This window comes from Crinia signifera, chromosome 19 (assembly GCF_055691185.1).
Source record: "Crinia signifera chromosome 19, ASM5569118v1, whole genome shotgun sequence".
In the NCBI taxonomy this organism is placed as follows: domain Eukaryota; kingdom Metazoa; phylum Chordata; class Amphibia; order Anura; family Myobatrachidae; genus Crinia; species Crinia signifera.
In genome coordinates this window covers 59446870-59469347 of record NC_139226.1, presented here as the reverse complement: position 1 = coordinate 59469347, position 22478 = coordinate 59446870, and positions in this window count along the sequence as shown.

Here is a 22478-nt window from a genome sequence, read left to right as displayed (position 1 = left end):
GCCCCCAAATTAGGCCACGCCCCAAACAAATTTCTGCTGAGCTTCCAAAGTTGGGAGGTATGCGTCGAGGGCTGAAGTCTAGTGCTGTCCCCGGCATCCCAGGGCGGTGGACACCGGGCTGATCTGTGTGCAAAATGGAATAAAAAACATTCCTTTATACAGGAGAACTACAAGATCCAGCATGCAGGGCATTAATATGCTCGCTGGGTCTCGTAGTTCACTTTTAAAAAGAATGTGTAAATAACAACACATTCACCCAGAAAAGTATACGTTTAATAGACACCCCTTTTACACTTCAAATCGCACATACTCACCTAAGTACTGTCCTCTGCTGGCACTGACAGCCACCGATTGAGCAGGCTTTTCTATGGTGGAGACCGAGACCCTGTGATGTCACAAGGTCCCCATCACCGCTATAGAACACCCTGCTCACTCAGCGGCTGTCAGGCTGCTGGTGCTGTAGCTGGGTACGCATCTCTGCTACAGCAGAAGCAGCCTGTCAATGCCAAGTGAGCAGTGGCAGAGAGGACAGTGCTGGACCAGGTGAGTATGTGTGATTTGAAGTGTAAAAGTGGTGTTTATTAAACTTATACTTTTCTGGGTGTGTGTGTCGTTATTTATACATTCTTTTTACAGGTTAACTGCGAGACCCAGTGAGTATTTTAATGCCCCACATATAGTTTTCCTGTACAAAGCTATTTGTTTTTTTTCTATGTTTTACACACATCAGCCCAGCATCCACCGCCCCTGGGGCGCCGGGGACAGCACCGGACCATCCACTGTACTCATGGTACAGCCGGGGGACCTTGTATAAAAAGTGTCCCCCGGCTGTAACATGACAAATCTGGCTGTTGGAGCTGGTGCTGGTTCCAAAATACGGGGGACCTTCAGTTTTCTTGTCCCCCTGTATTTTTGGAACCAGGATGGGCTGGTTTCAGACGGAGGACCCCTACGCTTTTTGTCCACCATATATTTGGAACCAGGACCGGCTAAATGAGTCCGGGGCTGGTTTGGCTCAGGAGGGGTGACCCCAGAAAGTTTTTAGTTTTTTTTTACATTTTCAATTTTTTTTGGACAGAACCATGCACAGATCTCATCTGTGCTTGGTTCTGTCAAATTTGCCAGTTTGAAACTGGTCTTTTGTGTTTGTGAATTTTGGTAATGTTTACCAAATATTGCACCCTATTACATTTGCTAATTATGTACTTTATAATAAGAAAACATCTGGATGCGATTTGAATTGTGCACATTTTCCAACTGGCCAAAATGTGCGAATTCACCTGCAAAAAGTGAGAATTATAATCGCAAATCTAACCCTATTACATATGCACATTACATAAAACAGGAGAATTCTGCAGGTTTTTTTTACAAAAAGTCTCAAAAGTTAGAAAATCGCATCCTATTTCATGTCACCCCTCATTCCTAAACTGTTCCTGGCCAGTGCTACACAACTGATATGAGTCAGCAAAGTAAGACGCACTCGCACTTGTTGTGCAAGATGCAAGGACACTGCTGTGTTGTATTAATAGAGAACATTCCATTTTTCCGTCTTACTATGTTGCTGTTATATTACATTTTTATATTGTAAGTCTAGTGACTGATTATTACTGCTCGATGTCATTTCAGTGCCTCCGGCCATAGACTTCAGAGATTTCTGTCAAACTTGGTAGAAAATAATAAATGGCCCATGTTTGGAAACAAAACAGTGAATGGTAGTAACAAGAATGTTATTATCTGGTTTTTATAAAGCACCAGCATGTTACATCGCACTATACAATACATTGCAGGGAACAGCGCACCAACAAATGAAATACATGAAATAGATGGTAAAGATGTCCTTGCCTAAGGAGGCTTATATAAAATCTCATTGTGCATGATAGGGAACTGTGCAACTTGCATGGGAGAAGTTTTGTAGGCAGGAGATTAGAGATTGTTACCAAAAACTAAGGCCGGGTACACATCATGTTGTCCCACATACAGTACACTGCACAATGCAGTGGTATGATGGTACGACCTAACAGGCAGCATGACATTGTACATGATCCCTTCAATTGACCGTGCAGCATGGGCAACCAGAAAATATTGTGCACAACCAGCAGGAGCATGCAATTGGGCATACACATTGTATGATCCGGCCGATATGTCATTACCAGTTGGCTGGAAATGACTTGTCGTTTAAATGTGTACCCGGCCTTTTATACAAATTTGCCTTTCTGCTCCACGGGAGGATTCTGTCCTCCCTAAGCTCGCCTATGGACACCTCTGTTACGGTTTAACAGGTGTACTGCCCCAGTCAAACTCCTAACTTGCCACATTCTTGCAACTAAGGGGAGTATTCAATGGGTTTTTTTCTCCATGTGCAGCGAATCCTGTTTTAGGATTCGCTGCACATTTGCAGGGTTCTGGAGAGCTGCAGCATTTGCTGCCAGCCCTCCCTATCACCCAAATGTTAACCACTGCGGCAAATGCCGTAGGGAACCAGGGGACGGAGGCAGGCATGGAGATGTACGCCTCCCTACCTGCCCCACAGAAGCTGCCCTCTGGAGAGCTGGCAAGGGACAGGGGTAGGGAGCCACTTCACTGGTCCCACTCTTAATAAGCCGGGACCAGTGTGAAGTGAATATATGAATATTTAATGAGCGGCTCCCGGACCCCTGCTGATGCATGTGTAAAAAAATAATAATAAAAAATAAAATAATTACATTTATATAAATGTGCTTCAAGCATATGATTAAAAATAGCATACCCCTTCACAGAAAAACATTTCAGATTTTTTGACACCAAAAAAAAACAAAAACTTTATTTTAAAAGATCACTTTCCAGTTCACCTTCAAAAGATGTCAAATGCAAAATGGTGAATCATGGCAAAATTCAGGGAGAAAGCAGTTCTCCATCCTAGCATTGAATACACCCTCGGCGAATCCCAGTGAAAACCCCATTGAAATACACCAGCGAATTGCAGCGAGCATGAAATGGAGAATTGGCCGGCAATCAATGTTCGCTTTCAGCGAACAGTGAACATTGAATAGGGTGAATCAGATTTTCAGTGAAAAAGATTCACTGCAAGGAGTAAAAAAAGCCTGATTAGTCGCAAAAACGGTGAATCGGGAGCATTGAATACTGGCCAAACGGTACTTGTTTCCTAGAACGGCCACAATCGGGAGTAATCATGTACCTTAACTTAAGGTACACGATTAACGCGATGGACCCGATTTCCTTTGAAATCAGGTCCATTTTACCGGCAAAGGCAAAATCGCGTTGATCGCATCGGTCGCGTGCATTAACATGGCACGCGACGCGACCGACACGATGGACCCGATTTTGCCATAGGGTTCAATGTTAAAATATTTTTAACATTGTAATCACGTTCATCGCGTCGGTCTTGTGCCATTATAATGGCACAAGATGCGATGGACGCGATTAAGCACATTTTACATAGCTAACAATGGGAAATGGCCCAATATGGCCCATTTCTCATTGTATATGCCCCCGTCATGCCTATAAATTAATGCCCCCCCCCATTGTGAGCGATTGACGCCAACCCGAAGCGTGGCGAGCGGCGGCAGTACGCGTCCTCCGACCTTTTCATACCCCTACTATCCACGTCGGCGTGGAGTTGAGAATATAAAGTGTGGCGAGCGCAATGTAATGTAGGGTCCCAGGGACCCTATTCACATTTCATTCAATGTAAAAATCAGGTCCATCGCGTCGGTCGCATCGCATGCGATCAACGCGTGCGATCAATGCGATTTTTCCGACCCGATCAAAATCGGTGTGGCCGTTCTAGGAAACAAGTACCGGCCAAACTGAGTGCATACAAGAATATGGATGAATATATATACAGTATATATTTTGTCAGGGACACTGGGCCTTATTCTGGTTCACTCTCAGAGGCAAATTCCTTCTCAAATGGACAAAACCATGTGCACTGCAGGTGGGGCAAATGTAATTTGTGCAGATAGAATTAGATTTGGGTGGTGTTTTACATCAAAGTGAGATCTATATTGCAGTGTAAAAATGAAGCAGTCAGTATTTTCCCTGCACAGAAACTAAATAAGTCACCCAAATCAAAAGCTATGTACACACACTTTGCTTTAGATTTCATGTTAGATTCGATTTTCTATTAGATCTGGCATTAGATCTTCCCATTCAATTTGGCATTAGATCTGTACTTTTTGCATTAGATATCGATTTCGATATTGAATTCGATTTACTTTCATGGTACATTGTACACATTCGATTTAAGCTGTGTACACACGCTTCCATTTTTCCCTGTTTTCGATTTGATTTTGCGTATAGAAGTAAAATCAAATCCACATCGAATGATATTTAGGACACTTTTGATCTGCATTCGATTCGATGCGCGCTCCCGTTTTCTCAAAAAAACAACAACTGTGCAGCCAAGGAAAATCAAATTCTATCCAGTAAATCGAATGTGCAAAATGTACCGTGAATTTAAATCGAATTTGATATCGAAATCTATATCTAATGCAAAAGTACAGATCTAATGCCAAACTGAATGGGAAGATCTAATGCCAGATCTAATAGAAAATCGAATCTAACATCGAATCTAAAGAAAAACAAAGTGTGTGTACATAGTTTTACTGGATTGAATTTGATATTTCCTTGGCTGCACAGTCTATTTTCCTTTTCGATTTTGAGAAAACGTGAGTGAATTGAATGCAGATTGAAAGTGTCCTAAAAACCATTCGATGTGGATTCGATTTTGCTTCTATAAGCAAAATCAAATCGAAAACAGGGAAAATCAAAGTGTGTGTACACAGCTTAACTCTCTGCACATGTTACATCTGCCCAACCTGCAGTGCACATGGTTTTGTCCATTTGAGAAGGAATTTGCCTCTAAGAGTGAACCAGAATAAGGCCCACTGTCTCATGGCAGTTAACATCAGCATGTGTCCAAGTGGACAAGGAGGAGGCGGTAATGCAGATGCTGCAAAACCTTGTACATGAGTAATGATTGAGTATGCTTTTGTACTACAGTAGATGCCTCGCAGTCATGCGTGTCCAGGGGCGGGCTGGGCTGGTGGGCAGGGTGCCATGTGCCCCCCGGGCCGCTTACACAGTCACTGGCTGCGTGCCGCACTGGATCACCATCCACCTCCTCCAGCCCTCCTGCGCTGGCCGTGGCTTCCAGAACACGGCCGTGACCACAGGAAAATGGCCGGCCATTTTCCTGTAGCCGCGGCCGTGTTTTGGAAGCCGCGGCCAGCGCAGGAGGGCTGTCGGTAGTAGCCTCACCGGGCTGGGGTGTGGGCAGGAGGGGCATGTACTGCGCTCTCCTCCGCCCCCCCTCCTCCCAGCAGCAGCAGCAGTAGTAGCAGCAGATGGAGAGACAGCAACAATGGTGAGTTGCTGGTGATAAATTCTGGCACTGTGGGGCATACAGTATGTGTTTCTGGCACTGTGGGGGCATTTCTGGCACTGTGGGGGCATATGTGTATTTGGCACTGTGGGGGAATATCTGGCACTGTGGGGGCAGATGAGTCTCTGGCACTGTGGGGGCATATCTGGCGCGGTGGGGGCATATGTGTATTTGGCACTGTGGCCGAATATCTGGCACTGTGGGGTAAAATCTGGCACTGTGGACATCACATTGTGCGGTGTAATGGGTATCATGGTATGGGGCCTAGTGGGCATTACGGTGTGGGGAGCATTGGATAATTGCCATCTCAGTATGGGCAATGGGCATCATCAAGGTGTGCGGCATAATGTGTAATTAGCATCACAATGTGCAATCTGCAGGTACACAATACAATCATGGTACAGGCCACGCCCCCTTATGATAGGCCACACGCCCAATTTTTAGGCATGTGGCCTATCATAAGGGGGCGTGGCCTGTACATGATTGTATTGTGTACCTGCAGATTGCACATTGTGATGCTAATTACACATTATGTCGTACACCTTGGTGCAATGGGCATCAAGGTGTGCGGCATAATGTGTAATTAGCATCACAATGTGCAATCTGCAGGTAAACAATACAATCATGGTACAGGCCACACCCCCTTATGATAGGCCACACGCCTAATTTTTCAGCGCACCGGAGGCGCGCACAAGCATTCCATCTTTCTGAAAGTTGGGGGGGGGGGGAGGTATGGGCAAGTGCTCTGGACTTGCCCCCTACGCTAAAAGTTGCCAGCCAGCCCCTGTGCGTGCCCAATTTATTAACTGAGATTGAGCCTTATTCAGCACGGATTGCAGATGCAATCAAACACACATTAATTGCACTCGCAATTTTAAATCTGCAAACACTTCAAGCCAACTCTACTATCTCAATTGTGATCACTGCAACATCACAACTCCCATTGCACACAATTCTACAAAGTTAAAATTGTGATCATTTTGTCGAAATTGCTGTGGTAAAAAGACACAAAACATTAATACAAGTGTTACTTTGTACATTGCAAAGAGCTAATTAATGTAATTTGGCATGCAGCAGGCTAAACAGCATTCCCTGCATCAGTGTAAAGAGCGTTAGCAGCTGAGATTATACAGTTATTAGCCTAGGCATTGATGCAGTAATTGTTCAGCAGCCATCACTACTTCCACAGTCTGTGCTATCTCTGCAGTTACTTAGGGCCTTATTCTAGTTCACTCTTTCTGACAAAATCCTTCTTAGATGGACAAAACCATGTGCACTGCAGGGGGGCAGATGTAAAATGTGCAGAGCGAATAAGATTTGGGTGAGTTATTTTGTTTCTGTGCAGGGTAAATACTGGCTGCTTAATTTTTACACTGCAATATAAATCTCACTTTGAAGTAAAACCCCACCCAAATCTAATTCTCTCTGCACAAGTAACATCTGCCCCACCTGCAGTGCACATGGTTTTGTCCATCTAAGAAGGATTTTGTCAGAAAGAGTGAACTAGAATAAGGCCCTTAGCCTGTGCGAATAATGGGTCAGATGTAATAGCACCAGAGTACGGTGGTCGTCCCGGATGCTGACCGAACCCAGAGGTTTTTTTAAAGAGGCAATCATTTACGAAGCAAAGCTATGCCTTGTAAATAATTGCTCCTTTAAAAAAAAAACTCTGAGTTCGAGCCGGCATCCTGCACTGCCACCGAAATTGGAGCTATTACATCGGGATGCAGTCAAAATCCCGACAGGGTCAAAATTCTGAATGGGTCATAATACCGACAAGGACAAAATCCCGACATTTAAAATCCCGACATGGTCAAAATACCGACATATAGAATGTACAGGTGAAACAGTCAACATGACTTTGAAGGTCGACATGGGTTTTTCACTGTTTTTTGACCCGACATGTGCCGACAGGTGGTATTTAATGCCCTACCATCCACTAGGGCGTGGTGGGAGAATAAAATTGTGTGCCCGAAGCATTGCGAGTGAAGCGAGCTGTGCGAGGGGCTGCGGTTCACCTCCAACTGTGTTCATGTTGACTGTGTCGACATTTGGGTAAAAAAACAGTGAAAAAACCCATATCGACCTCGCGACCTGTCAACGGAAAGTCATGTTGACTGTTTCACCTGTACATTCTATATGTCGGTATTTTGACCCTGTCTGGATTTTAAATGTCGGGATTTTGTCCTTGTCGGTATTATGACCCATTCGGGATTTTAACTGTCGGGATTTCATACCGAATCCATTACATCTGCCCAATATGTTGGCAGTTTGTACTATTGGCTGCCCAGTTTTTGTAAAATCAATGACCATGGAACGCTCACAGAACACCCACTACATGCCCTGAGAAAATGTGAACCCATCCCATTGACATGCTTCCACCTCTCCTTTCTCATTATGAAAATGCATTCACTCTGTACAGACTTAGGGGGTGATTCTGGTTGGATATGTAAAACTGCGAGGATCGCAGCTTACCGAGCCCACTACCCTTACAAGCGCCCTCGGAAACATGCGAGTGAATGGTTACCAAAAACACCTTTACCGACCATTGAAAAATTTCTCCTGCCTTCACAAATAAAAGTCAGTCTGAACTGTCTCTTATTTGATTGCGCAAACCCCGACACACTCGTACCCATTCGTTCACAATCACAGCCGGGAATCGTCAGCCGGCAAATTAACAAACAGCTGAATTAACAAACAGCTGAATTCGGCTGATTTGAATTTTTTACGATAAGCAAGCTCAGCCGAATTCAGCTGTATTAATGAATAGACTCTCAATAGAACTCAGACGCAAATAGCCATAGAGTCCTATCAGATCGTATTATTTACAGTACTGTCATTTGTATGGCTGAATTCGGCCGTGAATTCAGCTCAAAATATAGGAGCAAAATGCTACACATTTTCCATCCGTATGTGGTGAAGCCTACACGGATCAGTCAGATTTGTGCGTGCGTCTCTGTGTAAAAAATAAGAAAAATAAATAAAGAATTTAAAAACAGAATGGTAATAAAAATACGGGGGACCCATAGTCTTTTTGTCCCAAGTATTTTTGTAACCAGGACTGGTCCGAGATGCCAATGCTGGTGTCTGAAATACAGGGGAACCCTCAATATTTTTGACAACAGTTATCCCTATAGTGGATAATCCCTATAGTGGATAATGGATGAGGACAACAGGCATCCCTGTACTGGATAACAGATGAGGACAACAGGCATCCCTGTACTGGATAACAGATGAGGACAACAGGCATCCCTGTACTGGATAACAGATGAGTACAATAGGTATCTCTGTACTGGATAACAGAGGGGGACAACAGGCATCCCTGTACTGGATAACAGATGAGTACAATAGGTATCTCTGTACTGGATAACAGAGGGGGACAACAGGCATCCCTGTACTGGATAACAGATGAGTACAATAGGTATCTCTGTACTGGATAACAGATGAGGACAACAGGCATCCCTGTACTGGATAACAGATGAGTACAATAGGTATCTCTGTACTGGATAACAGAGGGGGACAACAGGCATCCCTGTACTGGATAACAGAGGGGGGCAACAGGTATCCGTATACTGGATAAGGGATCCCTCTACTAAATACCTGTTTTGTTTGTCAGGTCCAACAGCTGGACTATCAGAAAATAGCCTACTGTTGCCTTATCCACCACTGAGGCTAAGTACATGTCACTCGCTGAAACAGCCAAAAATATGATTATAAAGAGAAGTTGTGGCTATTACACATTATGTTACAAACTGTAATGTTCATTACACAATATGCCCCACACACCATAATGCATATTAGACATTATGCCACACACCGTAATGTCCATTACACATTTTGACAGACAACATAATGGTTAGGATTAGGCTGCAGGAGGGGAGTTTAGGCACTTACAAAGGGGGTTGGGGTTACGCTGCGCAGTGGGAGAGTTAGGTTTAGGCGCAAGAGAAGAGGGTTAGGGTCAGGCTGCAGGGGGTGGGGAATCCATGTATGTACAGGATGGATCAGTATGAGGGGAGCAGAACAGCAGAAGAAAATAGCATGGAGTAGGGAGGGGGGAAGAACTAGGGTGATCAAGACCAATATACCAGTACTGTAGAGAACGAGAGATGCATGTTTTTTTTTTTCATGTAATCTTTATCTCTCACAACCTCTCCTCTCCCCTACAGCCCACTTACTGTAGCTGATTGAAGAGGAGAGAGGATTCAGGTGCTAGTCTGGTATAGTCCCTAGAAAAGGGTGGAGGATGGGTGACAGGAGGGGCTAGCCTCATTCATGACTAGCCCCTTATACAGTGGCATAACAATAGCCCCGCAGCCCCCGCAGTGGCGGGGAGGCGCTTAGTGAGTGAGTGCGCCAGGGGGAGGGGGCTGCGGGGCTATTGTTACCCGCTGCCGGCTGCCTCTACTTAATGCCGCCACCGGTACCTGTCGCTGTGCCGCATCAGTCTGCGGTCCTGGGTCTCCCTGCTCCTGCTAATGAAAACTGACACTTAGAAAATCGCTGCCCCCATACTGCAGACCGTTTTTGAGGATGCTAGAGGAGGCGCCGGCCTCCTTTAGCATCCTTAAAAACGGTCTGCTGTACGGTCTGCTGTTGTAGTCAGGCAGCAGCTCCTGATGCTGCCCGCAGACTTAGCAGGCACTGGCTTCCTCAAGCCGCCGTGGCGTCTGAGGGACCATTGTTACGCAGCTGGCGGCTCAAACGGAAGGTGGCTGTTGCTCTGGTGGGAAGTGTTTCAGGTACAGCAGCACTGGCCCTCCCTTCTCTTCAGAGTGGCATGGCCCGGGACACTTGTAACCCTAGGACCCCCATGATGGTGGCCCTGGATTTGTCTTTTGGCACCAAACATCATTGCCGGTCTAAGCACATTGTCTTGAGACAAAATATGGGGTTGGTCATGTGGTTACTTGTCAAGAGAGCGTTGGCGCCCATAAAACATTCTGTCTTGTCATGCTTTGTGCCTCGCTGTTATTATACCAGTGGATCAGCACAGAGCACACACATTACTGCAATATAATCAGTATCAAGTTTAAGACCACGCCCCAAACAGGAAGAGGTGGTATATCCTCTGTGGTATAAATATCAGTTTGTGTAAGACCACAGTACACACCCTGAGGAAGACCATTATTGGTTGAAATGCGTAGGTGGTTGTATATCGAGGACCCTGTGACCTGTTGGTGTATTTGGACATTTGGGAGATGGTGCGGAGGTGCTACACGGGATAAGATCCACCTTTACACACGCTCACGCTTTATGCATAAGGCCACTAACGGTACAAGGCTTTTTGTTTTTGTGTTTTAAACTCGTTTAAATAAATTGTATCAGTATAACGCTATGTGGAGTTTGTATCTATATATTTGAGGAATCTGGAGAGAATATCAGTGGAGGACCGTGAGGATTTGCGACATCCAGTAAATTTATTTGCTCCATACACTTGAAAACAGGCCTGGTTGAGGCCTGGAGACGGTACGGTTAACAGACGATACTTGTTATTTGATAAACCTTTACGAGAAATACTGCACCATAAGATTCTTTACTTAATTTTTTGAGGTGTAAGAACACTTAAATTCATTGGAAACTTCTGTGCTTTGAAAGACACTTTAGATACTTTCTATGCCCGCTTCGACAGACCAACTGCACCACAGTCCTTCCTGGTAGGAAACTCTGAGCATGTTGGGCCCCTAGAATTAGAAGAGGAGTCTGTTAGAGTGTTTTGCCAGGATCAAATTAGGGAGGGCCCCTGACCCTCACGCATACCTCCCAACTTCTTTGCTTCAGAAATAGGGACACCCGCCCGAAAAGGGGGCGGGACGTATGCAAATGATGGCGCGACTTATGCTAATTAGCCGCGACCTCATTTTCATACGAGAATAGACGCTGTGCGCATGCGCACAGTGTCTATTCTATTAGATTGGGGGGTCTCCCAACTGCCACCCCCCGCAGCGGAACAATGCCTGCCACGGGTGGGACAGCGGGACAGGACCCGAAAATCGGGACTGTCCCGCTGTAATCGTGACAGTTGGGAGGTATGCCTCAAGGGATGCAAGGCAAAGTATTAATGGAGTGTGCAGCCCAGCTTGCTGGAATTTTTACTTTTATTTTTAATTTGTCTCTCAGTATGTGCTGTGTGCCTAAGTGCCTTAAATCCACTATTATCACCCCAGTCCCTAAAAAGGCAGGACTTATAGCCTAAATGACTATCGCCCAATTACTTTAACGTCCCTCATTATGAAAGCATTTAAAAGGTTGGTTTTAGTACACATTAAGAAATGTATCCCACCTGGTTTTGACCCTTTTCAGTTTGCCTACAAGGCTTATAGATCTACAGATGACGCAGCACTAATCTTATTACACCAAACTCTGGTTCACATTGAATCAAAGGGTTCTTTTGCTCGAGTTTTATACGTAGACTATAGTTCAGCCTTTAACATGGTAATTCCATCATTGTTTTTTTTTAACTTTGAATTTTTATTGTTTTATACCATATAAAATCCAGTTTTACAGTTATTACAATTGTTGAGATGCTTGATTTACATTCTATACAACTGTTTATACTGGGTGACATTTACACATTTACCACAAGACAAATACAATACAGTTATAAATACAAATACCCTACGTTGACAATGCTTGTGATGTTTTGTATATTCTTAAAGAAGATATAAAGATAGAAGACCAAGTACGCCCGCATCCATTAGCTGGTGGGGGAAGATAGAGGGGTGACAAGTTACAGTTCTATATTATCCTGTTTAGTGGGGGTAGGTAGGGGGCTTATTTGCACGTATGCATAGTATATATTTTTAATTTAATATTTACTACTATCTTATAACTAGATTTGAATTTATATCCTTGCGCGTTTATTAAGTTTGTACAGATTGTTTCAGCATATTTGCCGTATAATTCTAGAATTAAACTTATCTGTTTCGGCCCATACATGTATCTTGGCATTTTTTTTATATACCTTATGCTAGGTGTTGTTGTGCCTACTATACTTTTAATATTTAATTTACTTAGTGCTCTGTGCATGTGCTACAGAAATATAATAAAAAACAAAACAAAAACAAAAAAATAATGAAGAATAAAATATAGTGTTAAATAGCTAGATATAATATTAATAATCCAACAAGATTTACATTTTCTTATAATGTGATTATCTATCATTCTCTGATATTATAGTGGACCATTTGTGTAGCTGGACTCCAGCCATTTGTGCCAAATTTTTTTGTATGTGCATAAGTTATTTCTTCTTAAATATATATATATATACTTTTCCTGTGAAGCAGTGTATCTGATCAATGCTATCCACGATACATAATCTGGGCCTACTTTAGACAGCCAGGTTCTAGCAATCCTCAGTTTAGCCAAGGCACACATATTAAATACATATGCATTGTCAAATCTGTCCATTGTCCTGTCTGTACATATGCTCAATATGCAACTTTTAGGGTTTAATATAGGATTCGGGGATACCAGTGTTCACAAGTGTATTTATCACTTTCCCCCAGAAAGTTTTTAACACAGCGCATTCCCAGAACAAGTGCCAGAATGACCCTATCTCATTTTTACATTTGGGACATAGGGAAGATGACCTACCCCCTATATTTACCAGCCTTGTCATAGACAAGTAGGATCTGTGCAGGATGTATAACTGCACCTGTTGCGTTCTAATCGAGTTTGTTGCATGTTGTACCGATGCCTTAGCCATTTCCCATTCACCTGTCCGGAATGACCCTACATCTACTGCCCATTTTTCACTAAGTTTATCCAACCCATCTATACACATCGTATCCAGTATCATACCATACATCCTAGAGACCCCTTTCTTTTTTCCTCCCTTTTGTAATTCTTTTTTAATTGGTGAGATCGAAAATTCTGGTGTTACATTCTTAAACTGAACTTCTAGAGCACTTCTTAGTTGTAAAAAACGGGAAAAAAAAAGATTTTGGGAGCGAGAAAAAATTCCTCAGCCAGTTGTGTGAACGACTTCAGCCCCATGGGGCCATACAGTTGACCAATAGTTTCAACACCATATGGTCTCCATATTACATCTGGCTGAAGGGCCCTCAATTCTTCAAAATTTTTATAGTCTAGCATTGGATGGTCTATTTCAATATCGAAAAATTTTACCAAATTATTGGCCTCACGCCAAATTTTTACTGCTTGTACCAAAAGTGGCGGGTCTTTATTAGTGACCCCACCCTTCAGTAGATATTGTAGCGGCGTACACTTTATGCCCCCCTGGGCTAGCAAGGTCTTAACAAGGCTATTATCATTTTCTTCTGTTGCCCACTCTTTTAAGTGCATTAACTGCCCCGCTAAATAATACACTCTGAAGTTAGGGAGGGCGAGCCCTCCTTGCTCCTTTTTGCGCATTAACGTGTTCAGCTGTATTTTGGCCCTTTCATTATTCCAGATAAACGATGATACTAGGCTATTTATTTTTTTAAATAGCGATATCGGCAAATATACTGGCGACTGCTGTATAACATATAACAGCTTAGGCAAAACAATCATTTTTATCAAATTAATCCGACCCGTAACCGTGAGCATTAATTTTCTCCAAGATTTAAATTTCACTGCCATAAATTCCAATAACGGTTGCACATTTAGCTGGCTGAATTCGTAAGGATCTCTTGATATTCGAATCCCGAGGTACTTAAAGGATTCAGTCCAGCCAATTGGCAATATCTCACGGGGCTCATTCGCTAGTTGTTGCTTCAGGGCAAGTATACTAGACTTGTTTATATTAATTCTAAATCCAGAACACCTGCCATGGGTTTCAATCAGGTGTAGCACCTTAGGTGCTGAGTTTGCATAATCTCGTAGGAATATCAATAAATCATCGGCATATAATGCGATTTTATCGATACAGGGTCCAGCTTCAAAGCCTTCAATTTCAGGGCAAGATGTTATAGCACATGCCAGAGGCTCAATCGCCAAGGAAAACAAGCTTGGGGATAGGGGACATCCCTGCCTTGTCCCTCTGTGAAGGGAGAAGGCAGTGGATGTCCATCCATTGACCGACACTCTGGCTGTTGGACTACTATATAATATTTGTGTCCACCTGATAAAATTTGACCCAAATCCAAATGACTTCATGACTTCCCATAAATACACCCATTCAACTGCATCAAATGCCTTAATGGCATCTAAGGACATTATTGCTGAACTATTTGTAACATTTTGTGGTATCTGGAGATGTCTAAAAACCTTCCTTATATTTATAGATGTTGATTTACCGGGTAAAAACCCTGTTTGGTTAGGGTGGATGATTTTTTCCATATGCTTGTAAAGCCTTGTCGCCAGTATCTTCGCCAATATTTTCGCCTCTGACGGAAGCAAGGAAATAGGTCTATATGCCTCGGGATCTGTAGGATCTTTCCCTGGTTTAAGCAAGAGTATAATTCTAGCCTCCATCATAGTTTGAGGGCATTGCCCTTTCTCAAAACAGGATGAAAAGAGTTCCATCAACAACGGAGCAAAAAATGTAAAAAATTTTTTATAAACATCAATGGGTATACCATCTAGGCCCGGGGCCTTACCCCCCGGCAGTGCCATAATAGCCTGTATGATGGGCCCTACATACGCAGAGATTTGTGCCAGAGATTCAGAACGGGAGATTCAGCACAAGAGATTTCCCTAAAACTGAAATTTTCAAATAATGAGCCACACACACACAGATTTGTGTCAGAGATTCATAATGGCAGATTCAGCACGACAGATTTCAAATCTCTCACAGAAACTTCAGGGGAATAAAAAAAAGTATTGAAATGTAAATAAGGGGTTGGAATAAAGCTTGGGGGAGTGTCACCTGCTTTGTCTATATATTCCTCTTGCCAGACAGTTTCACTGCAGTCACAGTTGGAGAGCTATTGCATTTCTTTGGTTTAAGATTTTCTTGAGAAACGTGCTTTTTGTTCATCATGGATCATAATGCCCTGGATGATGAGGAGGTGTTGCTCTTGTACTGTCAGGGTCTTGCTGTGGTGGACATGGCGCAGCAAGCACGATGTAGAAGGAGGGAGAGAAGACTTTATCGCTCCTGCTGGGTGAAGCAATGGCTGCAGCTCAGGGAGACACGGTCTCACACTCCACTTTTGCATGAGATCCGTGAAAATAACCCACAGGACTACAGGAATTATCTGCGTATGGATGACCATATGTTTCAGGAGCTACTGCAACTCATCTCTCCCCTGATCGAGAAGCAGCACACCGTAATGCGTAGACCCATCTCTTCCCATGACCGTCTTGTGGCAACTTTGCGTTATTTGGCAACTGGCAGAACGCTGGAGGACATCAAGTTCACCACGCTCATTTCGCCACAGGCTTTGGGTGTGATCATTCCAGAGACCTGCAAGGCTTTATACTACATCCTGCGCAAGGAGTACATGAAGGTAGATCATACATTATCATCATAATTTTTGGGTGGTTAGTGTTGGAGCTGTATACAGTATATGTGTGCCGAATTTGAATGACACCTTTAAGGTTAACCTACTCACAGTTCAATTTTTAACAATGTTTTGGCCTTGTAGTTTCAGAACCATTTTGATTACAGCTATGGTCTTTGTTTGGTTATTCCATAATATTAGGGGGAGGGGTGGCAGCCATTTCATGGTGTACAGCAGGGGTGGGGAACCTCAGGCCCGGGGGCCGTATGCGGCCCCCGTAGCCGGTCTGAGTGGCCCTCCCACCCGCCTGGCAGCTTTGCCGGGAGTCAAGTACAGGGGAATTCTCGCGAGAGGTCGGTAGTTCTTGCGAGATTCCTCTTAATCAACAACAGCCGGAGACTGCCAGTCCTAGTCAGTGGCAGCTGCCGGGGCGTGGGACAACTGCAGCAGGACAATTTGTAAGAGAAATTTTCACATATGGCCCCCGAAGGATTTTTCCCCCATACAAACGGCCCTTGGCACGAAAAAGGTTCCCCACCCCTGGTGTACAGGCTGTGTGCCCCACTATACCACTAATATATTTCATGAATCATGAGTGGGGGGCAACAGTCATTAGGTCGACAGGTATTATGGAAAAAGTTGACATGCCTCAAGGTCGACTGGGTGTATAGGTCGACAGTGAAAAGGTTGACATGGATTTTTCCTATTTTTTCTGTTATGTGCGCCAACTGACCCATAACCTTTGTGTTTCACTGTTAAATCTTCTTTTATATGCTTTTATTAATAATTATATTTTTATATGCTTACTTTGTAGTTTCCTACTAGTCTTGTCGAGTGGAAACAGATTGGCCAGGGGTTTGAACAATGCTGGAACTTCCCCAATTGCGGAGGTGCGATTGATGGTAAGCACGTCCGCATCACTGCTCCCGCTAATACTGGATCCTTATACTTTAATTACAAAGGATATTTCAGTATTGTGTTGATGGCGATAGTCAATTCAAACTATGAATTCCTATTTGTGGACGTTGGTAAGAATGGACGTGCATCTGATGGAGGTTCGCTTAAAAACACTGGGCGAAATGTAATAGGGTGCGATTTTTTAGACTAAAAAAAAATCGCACCAAATCGCACCTTTAAAAATCGAGTTTTTTGCCGCGAATTCGCATATGTAATGAGATGCGAATTAGCGGCAAAAAATGCGATTTGCCGCGATTTGCCGCGATTTTTAGTCATGAAAATGTGCGCATTTTCAGTCATGAAAATGTGCGCATTTTTATAAATGCGCTTTTGTGCAAAAAAAAAAAAAGTAAAAAAAAAAACGGCGTGGGGTCCCCCCTCCTAAGCATAACCAGCCCCGGGCTCATTGAGCCGGACCTGGTTCCAAAAATACGGGGGAACAAAAAGCATAGGGGTCCCCCGTATTTCTGAAACCAGCCCCGGACTCTTGGACCGGTCCTGGTTCCAAAAATACGGGGGACAAAAAATCTGGGGGTCCCCCGTATTTTGAAACCAGCACCGGGCTCCAACAGCCCGCGGTGTCATGCCACAGCCGGGGGACACTTTTTATACAAGGTCCCCCGGCCAAAACATGAGCACCGTGGCTGGTCAGCCTTGGACGGGGTACCTGGAGGAGTGGGGACCCCCCCAATAAAGGGGTCCCCCCCCCCCCAGGCTTCACCCGTCCAGGGCTGAAGCCCGGGGCTGTCACCGGCGTCCGTGGCCAGTGGACGCCGGCCTGATAGGGTTAAATTCATCATACATATCATTACATTGCTTTTTACCGGCGAACTACAAGTGCCAGCAGACCTCCCCCGCATGCTGGGACTTGGAGAACCACAAGTCCCAGCATGCGGGGCATTAATGGGCCCGCTGGGACTTGTAGTCCACCTGTAAAAAGAATGTTTATAAAAAACACACACACAGAGAAGTACAAGTTTATTACACACACACACCTCAATTTTACACAGCGTTACTTACCATTCCTGGATCCAGCGCTGGTCTGGCTGCTTTACAGCCGGCTCCCCCCGAACTGACAGGCAGCGGGGAGAAGCGGCTGTCTCCGTCGCTTCTAACAGCCTCTGTAGCGCTGTCCGAGTGCTACAGAGGCTGAGAGCGTGATTGGCTGAGCTACAGTATGCGTCTCCATGGAGACGCATAGCTCAGTCCTGATTGGCTGAGCTATGCGTCTCCATGGAGACGCATACTGAGATCTGAGATTTGTGCATGGTTCTGTCAAAATCGCCTGTCAGAACCTGGTCTATTTTTTTTGCGATTTTTGGTAACATTGACCAAAAATCGCACCCTATTACATTTGCGAGTTGTATACTTTATAATGGGAAAACATCTGGATGCGAATTGAAATGTGACTAAAAATCGCACTTAGAAAAGTGCGATTTCGCGGTAAAAAGTGCGATTTTTTACCGCGATTTTCAACCTATTAAATGTGCGATTTTCGGAAAATGTGCGATTTCGGCCGTTTTTGACCAAAAATCGCACATGTCTAACAAATCACACCCTATTACATTTCGCCCACTGTGTTTTATGAGAGACTTGAAAATAAGACATTAAACCTGCCTAAAGTCACAGACTGCACAAATGGATTAAACTTTGTATTTGTTGCTGATGAGGCTTTCGCACTCCATGAGCATATCATGAAGCCTTTCCCCCAACGTAACCTCTCCAAGGAGAAACGCATTTTCAACTATTGGCTATCAAGAGCCCGCCGCATAGTTGAAAATGCATTTGGAATCATGTCTGGGAAGTTTAGAATATTCCACACAGCAATTAATCTCCGGGTGGACAAAATAGAGTTTGTGATTTTGGCCTGTTGTGCTCTGCACAACTTTCTCAGACGAAAGACCACACAAAGAGGCCTCACAAGTACTGCAGCAATTGAGGAGACTGATGTGAAAGTTGTAACGTTAAATGGACTGGAAAGGACAACACATGGCAATCCTGCAGCCAGGGCCAAAAGGGTACGAGAGCAATACATGGCTTTCTTCAATGGAGTAGGTGCAGTGGATTGGCAGAACTCTGCAATATGAACAACCTGCCATTTGATGAAGACTACACAAGATGTTCAACATGCAAATTAAACTGTTTGTTTGCTACTGCTGAACTATATTCTGATGTAGATTGTAACGTTTAATAAAAATGCCAGTTATGCCGAAATATCCTTGATTAATGGTTCATTTATTACTGGTATCAATGTTTTTGGAGCCCAAAGTATGGGCAATGGGGGAAGCATACCTTAAAACCCTGTCACCTTTCCAGAGTGTAGTACCATACTGTAGGCCCCATTTGGTCCTCACTCATCACCCCTTTTCAAAGAAATATTGTTGGAAAGGGGTGATCAGCCAGGAGAAAGGGTGCCGAATGAGTGTGCAATAGGTTGGGTGGAAAGCATACCTTGAAACCACGTTACCTTTCCAGAGTGTAGTACCATACTGTAGGCCCCATTTGGTCCTCACTCATCACCCCTTTTCAAAGAAATATTGTTGGAAAGGGGTGATCAGCCAGGAGAAAGGGTGCCGACTGAGTGTGCAATAGGTTGGGTGGAAAGCATACCTTGAAACCACGTTACCTTTCCAGAGTGTAGTACCATACTGTAGGCCCCATTTGGTCCTCACTCATCACCCCTTTTCAAAGAAATATTGTTGGAAAGGGGTGATCAGCCAGGAGAAAGGGTGCCGAATGAGTGTGCAATAGGTTGGGTGGAAAGCATACCTTGAAACCACGTTACCTTTCCAGAGTGTAGTACCATACTGTAGGCCCCATTTGGTCCTCACTCATCACCCCTTTTCAAAGAAATATTGTTGGAAAGGGGTGATCAGCCAGGAGAAAGGGTGCCGAATGAGTGTGCAATAGGTTGGGTGGAAAGCATACCTTGAAACCACGTTACCTTTCCAGAGTGTAGTACCATACTGTAGGCCCCATTTGGTCCTCAATCGTCACCCCTTTTCAAAAAAAATATTTCTGGAAAGAGGTGATAAGCCAGGAGAAATGGTGCCGAATGAGTGTGCAATAGGTTGGGTGGAAAGCATACCTTGAAACCACGTTACCTTTCCAGAGTGTAATACCAGGCCCCATTTGGTCCTCAATCGTCACCCCTTTTCAAAAAAATTATTTCTGGAAAGGGGTGACAGGTGCATGCAGCATCATACAGGGCATAAACTCCAGGTTTTCCGGCAGTTTTTTTTGCTGTGCCCTTCGCAATGCATCAAATATGATACTTTTAAATTTTATAACGGTTTCTTCGTCCATGCTGCGCATCTCCGTTTCTATCATTTTTGTGAAGTCTTTTAATGGATCTTCCGGCTTATTTAGTCTTGCCGCCGCCAGCTGAAAAAAGCCTTCTGACTCGGTGGCCACAGGAGCGGATCTTTTGTTTGTGGTCCTCCTCCTCTGCCTAGGTAGTGGTGTTGTCAAAGGGGTGGAGGTGGATGCCTCTCCTGGAGAATCCAGTGCAGAAACCTCTGTTAATGAAGCAGACACGTCCAGAGTATGATCCTGAAAATAAAAATAAAATGGTTTAGGACCTTGATTTAACATTGATAAAAGGTCACATACATAAGAGGTTTTAACTTACCAAATCTTGGCTCTCCTCCTCCAGCCTCATTGCGCAGGGCTCAGGATCAGCACTACCCTGTCCCAACACCCGTGCTTCCCTTTCCAACAGGAACTGCAGTTGGTCGTAATACCACAGTGTTGGTTTATACACCTCATCAGTCCCGGCTCCAGATTTTTGCGAGTCAGTCACTCTCTTGTTCTCCTTCATAAAAACGGTCCTTAAATTTGCAATCTTGCGTTTTACAAATTCAAGATTTGCATCAGCTTTATGCAATTTGCTGTATTCTATCAGCTGCATGTAGGCAGCATCCCTCTTCTGCTTATTGGAGAAGTCCTTCAAGGTAATTCTCCATAGGCATTCATTCTCCCGATAGCGGTTAATGAAGCCAGTAGAAAATTTGCGATCACAATACTGTGCCGTATCTGTTATATAAGAGAGAGAGAGAGAGAGAGATAGTTTGAGGTTTACTTTTATGTAATTACTGTCCACTGCCAGCTGCCTAGTTGTTTAGTTTCAGGGTGGCAGCGCGTGCCGCCTTACTTCTGTCATGTACGTTATCAGCGTTAAGAGTAGCAGCGCTGGGCTGCCTTGGAAGAGTCAGCGTAGCACGCTGATCACGTACATGACAGAAGTAAGGCGGCATGCGCTGCCGCCCTGAAACTGAATTCTGGCAGCTTGTCAGCTGCCTATTTGTGTAAACAGTCGCTACGCTACTAGCATAGCTTAAGGCAGTCTGGCAAGATTCATAGAGTGGCACATGCTGCCGCCGTGAAACTAAACAAGTAACCGATGGGGGAAGACAATGTTGTTCGTGCAGGATGCATCCTCTTTTATTGAACCATTATGCAATGAGGCCTGCATCCCCCATACACATGCACTTAAAAACATTCCACTGTGCCACCAATGTTTTCATTTTGCATGTGTATGCTGGATGCAGGCCTTATTACATAATGGCACAATGTAATCCCACATTGAATATTCCCCATTGTGCCATTATGCAATAAGGCCTGCATCCCCCATACACATGCAAATACAAACATTGGCGGCAGAGTGTAAACCCCCCCCCCCCCCTACACATACACAAAAATCAATGTTTTCAATTGCATGTGTATGGGGGATGCAGGCCTCATTGCATAATGGCTCAATAAAAGAGGATGCATCCTGCATGAACAACATTGTCTTCCATTGTGCTACCGTGCCATGAATTCCCCATTATGCACAGCAAAAGCCGATGGTGTTTATTTGTAATGTTGTTCGTGCAGGATGCATCCTCTTTTATTGAACCATTATGCAATGAGGCCTGCATCCCCCATACACATGCACTTAAAAACATTCCACTGTGCCACCAATGTTTTCATTTTGCATGTGTATGCTGGATGCAGGCCTTATTACATAATGGCACAATGTAATCCCACATTGAATATTCCCCATTGTGCCATTATGCAATAAGGCCTGCATCCCCCATACACATGCAAATACAAACATTGGCGGCAGAGTGTAATCCCCCCTCCCCCCCCTACACATACACAAAAATCAATGTTTTCAATTGCATGTGTATGGGGGATGCAGGCCTTATTACATAATGGCACAATGTAATCCCACATTGAATATTCCCCATTGTGCCATTATGCAATAAGGCCTGCATCCCCCATACACATGCAAATACAAACATTGGCGGCAGAGTGTAATCCCCCCCCCCTCCCTACACATACACAAAAATCAATGTTTTCAATTGCATGTGTATGGGGGATGCAGGCCTCATTGCATAATGGCTCAATAAAAGAGGATGCATCCTGCATGAACAACATTGTCTTCCATTGTGCTACCGTGCCATGAATTCCCCATTATGAACAGCCAAAGCTTTTGCTGTGCATAATGGGGAATTCATGGCACGGTAGCACAATGGAAGACAATGTTGCTATGGCCCCCCATACAATGAATAAATTCATTGGTGCCCAGTGGCTATGGCCCCCCTCCCCAGATGGGGAATAATAAAATCATTGGTGGCACAGTGGCTATGGCCCCCCTCCCCAGATGGGGAATAATAAAATCATTGGTGCCCAGTGGCTATGGCCCCCCTCCCCAGATGGGGAATAATAAAATCATTGGTGGCACAGTGGCTATGGCCCCCCTC